Raw genomic sequence first — 7,932 nt, forward strand, 5'->3', positions numbered from 1 at the left:
AGGAGATACGTCAATATGTTTCATGGCTTGAGGATCTTCATGTTGTCAAGAGAAATTATTTTCCTATACTTGCAAATCTTAGTACTCAAAACGTGCGACCAATAGTGTTCGTATTGAACTACGATCACATCTATTTAGGAAAGATGGTAAGATTTTTACTATATGTCTTGAGTGCATCTTTTGCATACATTATTTTTAAGCTAAACTTCATTGCTAAGTATGTTACTATACGATGTTCTTCAACAGGGACTCCCGATGATAGTTGTGCATTAGTGGATCTCGACTAACGGTCGCCTGTCAATGGTTAGCTTACGGCCAAGACATCCTACATTACACATGAGTGCATTCAGGATTTCTAAAACCGAGGAATGCTTAATAGTGAAAGACTAGAGCAAAATTGTGAATGATCCTAGAGAAGTACTAGGGGGCAACAATCAGAAGCGCAACCCACGATTCGGAGACAGGTTAATTTGCATACTCCAATATGATGAATCAGGAGAGCTACACATGTTCTATGCCATTTTACCTGAGAGAGAGCAGCATGAGTGATTAGGTAGTTCCTGTTCTTAGTACTTGTCCTCTCATGTCCGTATTCTTCATCCTGAACTTAATTATTAGTGATTTGCTTTTGTGGTCTTAGTTATGAACGCTTATAATAATCTCATGACCATGTTGAACTCGATAATATCTTTGCTTTTTGTACAAGTGAATGTTTCTTCTTTAACCTAGTGTTGGTGGTGATTACATAATGATGATTAGAATAGTGATAATGATTATATATATATATATATATATGTATGATAATTATTAGATGTAGTGTTGTTGATGATGATGATACGAGATGCAAGAGTTTTTATATTAATATGATGATGATGATGAGTTATTATATAATTTATGTAAGGGAAAATAAATGTAAAACAATCTCTAAATTAAATGGAAAACACAAAATTAAAGGGAAAATAAATAATAAAATCAAAACCCCTAAACCTTTTAGTACTGGTTGGTGGTACAAATCGGTACTAAAGGTCTCCCCGCCCCCGACCCTGACTCCTGCCACGTGGTGGCCCTTTAGTGCCGGTTCGTACAGAACCGGGACTAAAGGGGGGACCTTTAGTCCCCACACTTTAGTGCCGGTTGCGAAACCGGCACTAAAGGTCCCTACAAACCGGTAATATAGCTCCGTTTTCTACTAGTGAGAGGGCGTCATGCTGGAGCATTTGAAACCGCCTTAGTGCAACTCTAGTAGAGTTACCATATCGCCGGTGACCATATGAGATATGTACCGTGATCCATATGGGAATGGAGGCCGTTGCTGTGTGCAAGCACATAATCACCATAATGCAGCCTCCATACCTTTTCTTTTTTGTTCTTTTTTTGGTTGTATCAACTTGAAAATTCACACACTTAATTTGAATGGCTAAAATGTCCTTTTGAGATAGCATTACATTACAAAGTGATTAACTATATTTAGTGGCGTGTAATGTGTCACTTTACATATAATGAGTGAGTTGGAATCCCGTTTAACTACATTTTCAAAATAAGTAGTGTCACTCAAATAACGACAAGCTACCTAGGGCCTACACTAGTCGGTGGTTGGCGCCGTTTAGTAGCCACCCTCGTCATTGTCATCAACATCCTCTTTTGAGTGATCATCGACGTAGGCGTAGGGGCCGGACTCACGAGTGGTAGCCGCAAGCTGCTGCTGACCCTCTTCATCAGTGAGTGAGGGTCGTATCCTCGGAGGATGCGCTACTTGTTGCGAGTTTCAAGGGCGAAGAGCCACCACACGACATCGATCCTGTCCTCGAGCTTCAACACCGGCTTTAGGTGGGCGCCAACGGGGACAACGTCGTTCATCGGGTGAGGGGCCATTAGGGGGCGACGAGGACGACCTCCTCCTCTTCGTTCACCCAGATGAGGGGGCTGGACCCCTGAGGATGCCTCCGTCACCATGTGGAGTATTGGATCCCTCGCGTTTGACAGATATGCAAGGCCACCATATCTGTTGCCACCACTCAAGGAGGATCTAGCGTCTGCCGTGGTGAGAGTTCGCTCCAGCGCGGGGTCTAGGATGGGAGGTTCTGCCCCGCCACCAAGTTCATCCAATAAAATGTGTTCTTATGGAGTGGCATTGTCTCGGGCGGTGGAGGAAATGTGAGCGGAGGAGGCGGCGAGGCGTGGTACATGTAGTCCAGCGAGATGACGTTGTAGTACATGTACTTACATTGAGCATGATGAGTGAGCTAGAATAATAAGTATATCTATGTTACTACGTACTCCCTCCGTTCCTAAATATTTGTCTTTTTGAGATTTCAAATGAGCTACCATATACGGATGTATATAGACATATTTTAGAGTGTAGATTCACTCATTTTGTTCTGTATGTAGTCACTTGTTAAAATCTTTAGAAAAACAAATATTTAGGAACGGATGGAGTATTTATGATGTGCAGTATTGGGTACATGTGTATCTCAAAGCAATCGGCTACCTGCACATCAAGACTGAACCAATTGACCTGCTTAGGTTGCCAACATTGTAACATGTAGTACGTGCACATGTTCGCCGCGGCGCCGCTTTTGATTGTGGCGAGCAAGAAGATGGAGATGGCATGCGGCCTTGAATAGTCACAAAAGAAGTGAGTAATCTACGTGAGGATTGTGCTTTTCCCGTTGCCACAAACAGGTTTAGGGTGCAGATTGACCGGGATCGATAACTATAAGGTGCTGATTTCATGGATTAGAAGGTGAAGCTTCGATTCAGACTTTGAGTACGAATTCAAGGTCTATTTTAGACTCTTTTTTTCTTTTTCAGCATGGCTATCGGGCTCATAAGGCAGCTAGAGTACGTGATGGGCCACACCGACGACAGCCTCGAGGTGCGGCCGATCGCTCTAGCTTGCCCGCTGCCACGTCTCGCGCGCCCATGTCCATCTGTCCCGTGCTTTCCAGCTCACAGCCTACAGTTGCAGCGCAATTCCTCCCGTCCATCGACGTGGCTGCGCGTGGGCCTCGATGGCACGACACCCTGGCGCTTACTCGGCCATGCCTTGCTCGTCAAGAACGTCTCGTCTTACAAGTTTGTCTCTTTCAAGTTAGTGCTGGCTCTGTTGCCAGCTGCATGTCTTGTATGGCAAGGCGACTTGTTCGAGAAGCTGGTTAGAAACTCCCGGCACACTTGTTGGAGAAGCCAGAACCTACATGCACGCCTATTTCTTTTTTTTAGCTGTGCATGCCTGTTCCTTTTCTTTAGCTGTGCACGCATGTTCCTTCCACGACTACTGTGTCTGCGTGAGTACATACATTGATACATACTACTTCATAAAAAAAAGTAAATTTTGTGCGCACGATGAACGCCACCTATCCCACTAATCTGCACCACCGCTCTACTAAGGGCCTGTTTGGTTCCAATAAGTCACCCGACTTATAAGTCAGATGACTTAAAACCAGTGACTTATAGGTCACGCCCGTTTGGTTGTCACCTAACTTATAAGTCACCTGACACACCTACCCACACCAATCAACATCATGTAGATGGTAGGACCCACGCAAAAGGGGGTGACTTATAAGTTTTAAGTTGGGGTGGAGCAACTTACGACTTATAAGTTGAGGTGACTTATAAGTCGGGTCTGTTTGATAAAATAAGTCACTTTTTTTCACTTTTCGACTTATAAGTTGGTGACTTATTTGCAACCAAACAGGGCCTAAAAGCAAAGTCTAACAATTTCCGGCCTTATTAAGAGCATCTCCAGCGAACCAATCTGTGGTTGGATGGTTAGAGGGACTGTGGTATCCCCAGCCCGCCAGGGTTCAAATCCTGGTGCTCGCATTTATTCCTGGATTTATTTCAGAATTTCCGGCGATGCGCATTCAGTGGGAGGAGACGTTCCCGTCGATGACGAGGTGCCTACGATGACTTCGTAAATCTCAAGATGATATGCCGGCTCAGTCTTTCGGAGGTGCTCATAGGGGTAGGGTATGCGTGTGTGCGTTCACAGGGGTGAGGTGCCTACGATGACTTCGTAAATCTCAAGATGATATGCCGGCTCAGTCTTTCGGAGGTGCTCATAGGGGTAGGGTATGCGTGTGTGCGTTCATAGGGGTGAGTGTATGCGCGTGTATATGAGCGCTTGTGTCTGTACTGATGTTTAAAAAAGAGCATCTCCAACCGTCCAACACGCAGCGTACCCATCGCCTGGTTTGACACGACGCGCTGCACTGGCTCCAGCAGCCGCAGGAAAATGCAGCGCGCGCGAGCAACCGACACATGCCATTTGTTGCATTTTGGACACAGAATGAATTTTCACACATCACAAAACAAAAACATGGCATATAATTTAAATCACACAAACAAGTTGATGACTAAAAGTTCATGCCCACAAGTTCAAATTCATACCCAAAACATTATCCAACCAAGTTCATGACAAACGAAAGGCACAACAATAGAGCTTCGTCCTCGTCTTCATCCTCATCTTCCGCCGACTCCTCCGAAGCCGATTCTTCCTCCTCTTCTTCATTGTCGCGCGCCGCATCCTCATCACGTGAAGCTCGGAAGGTGTTGGCAAGATTTTCAACGCATCTTCATGCGAAGGTGTGTGAGGCACACCGGAAGACATTCATCCTATGGCGCACAGAGGTGCACCCATGCCTTCAATGAGAGACGCAAAACTCATGCCACCCATGCCGGCCATGCCGCCCGGAGGTGCTCCGAAGCCACCCATGCCTCCCATGATCTCCATGGTAGCTCCAAAGCCACCCATGGCACGCATGCCGCCCATGGTAGCTCCAAAGCCACCCATGCCGCCAAGGCCACGCATGCCGCCAAGGCCACCGCCACCCATGTCGCCAAGGCCACCGCCACCCATTGCGTGAATCATCGCTCTTTTTTGGATCAAGACTTCTTCACGGGCAAGATTGACATACTCCTTTTGCACATCATTGAAGATAGATGTGTCCAAGAAGAACAAGTGCTTCTCCCATTTCAACAATTTGGATCGCTCCTCCATGCCCACCTTCCTCTCCTCGGCCTCCAACCTCCTCTCCTCGGCCACAACATCTTGGTTCCGTGCCATCTTCCTCACCTCGTTGACTTCTTTTCTTTCCTTGACAATTGCTTCCATAGCATTTTTGAGCTCATCATCTCCTTTCCTCTTCTTTTCTTTTGCATCTTTCCTGGTCCCATCCGGTCGTTTTGACTTCGAGTATGAAACTGAGTTTGGTGTGAGTCTTCTCTTGCCGTCATCACTTGATGCCTCCTCGTGATCATCATCCAAATCAATTGTTCGCTTGCATTTTTTCTCAAATCCAAGTCATCAATATCCTCACGCTTCTTCCATTTCTCATCATCCTTCAATACTTCATAGCAATGAGGCAAGGTAAATGGCCTTCCTTTCTTGATCTTCCCCTTCTTGGTCCTCTTCTCCTCTCCTTTGAACAAGTTTTGTGCAATATTTAACTACATGAAAACAAAACAAGTTAGCACTACGAACACCAACAACAAGCATGATAAACATGAATGATGAAATGGCACTTACCCTATCTTCATCATTAGTGCCACTTGGGTTCAACTTGTTAACCGCCTTTTGTGCGGCCGCCCATTGTTGACAATCCTTGTTGATTGTCGACCACCGGGAGCGAAGAGATCGATTGGAGCGGTCAATTCCACTCACGTTGCGTAGATCAAAGTGTTCTTTCATCCGGAGTCAATAAGCATCTCTACTTTGTCACCTCTAACGGATGGATCCCTCGACACGTCCAACCAAGTTTTGCATAGCAAGATGTCTTTGTCGTTGGTGTAGTTGCATCCTCTTCCTTTCGGTGCGTCGACAATGCCCTCACCATCCTCGTCCACCTCGAACTCATGGTTTTCGAAATGCATGTCACTGGTTTGAGACCAATGCGAATTGTTGGAGCCAACACCCATAGTTGACATGTACACATCATCGTTGACACTACAAAGTATGTAGAACAATGCAAATAAGCTATCTATATGTATGCAATCAAAAAATAACAACAACAAAAAAAATTGGTGAAATTTTATACCTTTCGGGCATTTCCATAAACACATTATGCGTGTCGGCCGACGGCTCAACAAGTGAGCTCGCCGGCGCTTCGGTAGCCGCCGCGCCCATCGCACGCCCTGCAAGCTTCTTCCTCGACTTCTTGGAGGAGCTCAAGCCGTCCGCCGCCTTGTTCTTCTTCGCGGAAACCTTGCCCTTCTTCGGTCACGCCGCATTTGGGAGCTTCGAGAGGGGGGCACGTGGTACGGCGGACGCCGGCGCGACGCCACCCACCGTCGAGGTCATCTGCGGCGGCATGAAGAGGCCGCGCGTGATGCCGGTGCTCGGAGAAACTCCGGCGGGGGCGAAGCCAAAGCTCCCCGCGCTAGGGTTTGCGTCGGGCGGCGATGGCGGTGGAAGGGTCGCGGCTGTAGGAAGGGGTGAGGGGGGTGCCGGCGCGGACGTCCATCTGGTCATAATTCGCCAGTGGCGGCACGTGCGGGGCAAAGGTGGCGCGGCGGAGAGAGTGCGGCGCGAGCGCTAGAGTGTGCCGCGCGCGGAAGCGGGCGCACCAAATACACGGCGCGTGATGGCGATTCGGACCATGCGCCCAACTCTATATGCCGCGCACGCTTATTGCGCGTCCGCTGAAGCCCCTTTTCGATTGCGCTTGCTAAAAAGGGAAAATTTGCGGCGCGGCGCTTATTTAGCGCGGTTGTTGGAGATGCTCTAAGTAAGATGGTGTTTGGTTCTCTAGTCCTAGTACTTTTTCTAGTCCCTAGGATTTTTTGAAAAAGACTTTCAAGGACGTGGTTCTAAGGACTTTTAGCAAAAAAATCCAAAAAAATCCTCTCTGTTTGGTTTGCTAGGGACTTTTTTTAGTCCCAACACAAAAAAATCACTGGAACCAAACACCCCCTAAAGTTATGCCGTGCATGTTAGTGCTACAAATTTCAAAAACGATGGTCTCCCTCCTTTATTTCTTTTCTTAGTTAAGATTACTTAGCACTAGCAGGGGCCGTCAGTCATGCACGCATGCAACGTCCACCTCTTTTATTAAAAACAAAAGCAAAGTACTCTGTTGCTGCAGCATGCTCGTACTGTCGTACAGATCGGATCCAATTACGGATCACTGAAGCATGCATAATGTCAGAGCCGCTTAATGACGATCATTGAGCCACGTCCCGCAGCGGCGCCGTCAGATTCCCGTCGTACTAATGCCAGAATTCTCCGATCCAGACTGTGAAGCGGCAAACCAACCGACCAAACGGTAATCAGGCCAACTTCACCACACGATCCTATCCTGTCCGGTGTGTCCGTTTGAGGTAAAACGGACATACCAGACGCCCCAGCGCACGACCCCATCCTCAAAAAATGTCCGTCTTTTGTCCGCTTCGCCCCATCCTGAGAGCAAAGTTGGGCTGCCTTTGGGTCAAAACGGACACGAGCGGACGCCCTCTGCGTTGTCCTCGTCCGGGGTGTGTCCTTTTGCATGTGACCCTGGCCCGCCTGTCATTGGCCCACCCACCCACCGACCCACCCCTCTCTCTCCTCCTCCTTTTCTCCCCTGGCCCACCACGCACACACACCACCGCAAGGCTGAATTACCACGGGCGCCCAGGAGCACGCAGCGCTCCAGCCGGCCGGCCTCGCCTCGCCGTCGTTGAGGCCCCGCCGCCATGTCCGGCGAGCAGGCGCAGGCGGGGGCGTGGGTGCGTGGGGCGGCGAGCTGCCTTGACCCCTCGCGGTCTGAGCCGTCGCCGCCGTCGAAATCGGCAAGAAGGCCGAGCATCTCCTCCCGGCTCCTGGCGATCCGCCGTGCGCGCGCCGACGACAGCGGCTTGCCCCCGGGAACAGCGAGCGCGTCAATCGCACCTCGCTCGACCGCGCCTCCAGTGTGGGGTGCGTGCCCCGACAGCGAGGTGGGCGCGCGCGAG

This window comes from Triticum aestivum, chromosome 2B, assembly GCF_018294505.1.
Source record: "Triticum aestivum cultivar Chinese Spring chromosome 2B, IWGSC CS RefSeq v2.1, whole genome shotgun sequence".
In the NCBI taxonomy this organism is placed as follows: Eukaryota; Viridiplantae; Streptophyta; class Magnoliopsida; order Poales; family Poaceae; genus Triticum; species Triticum aestivum.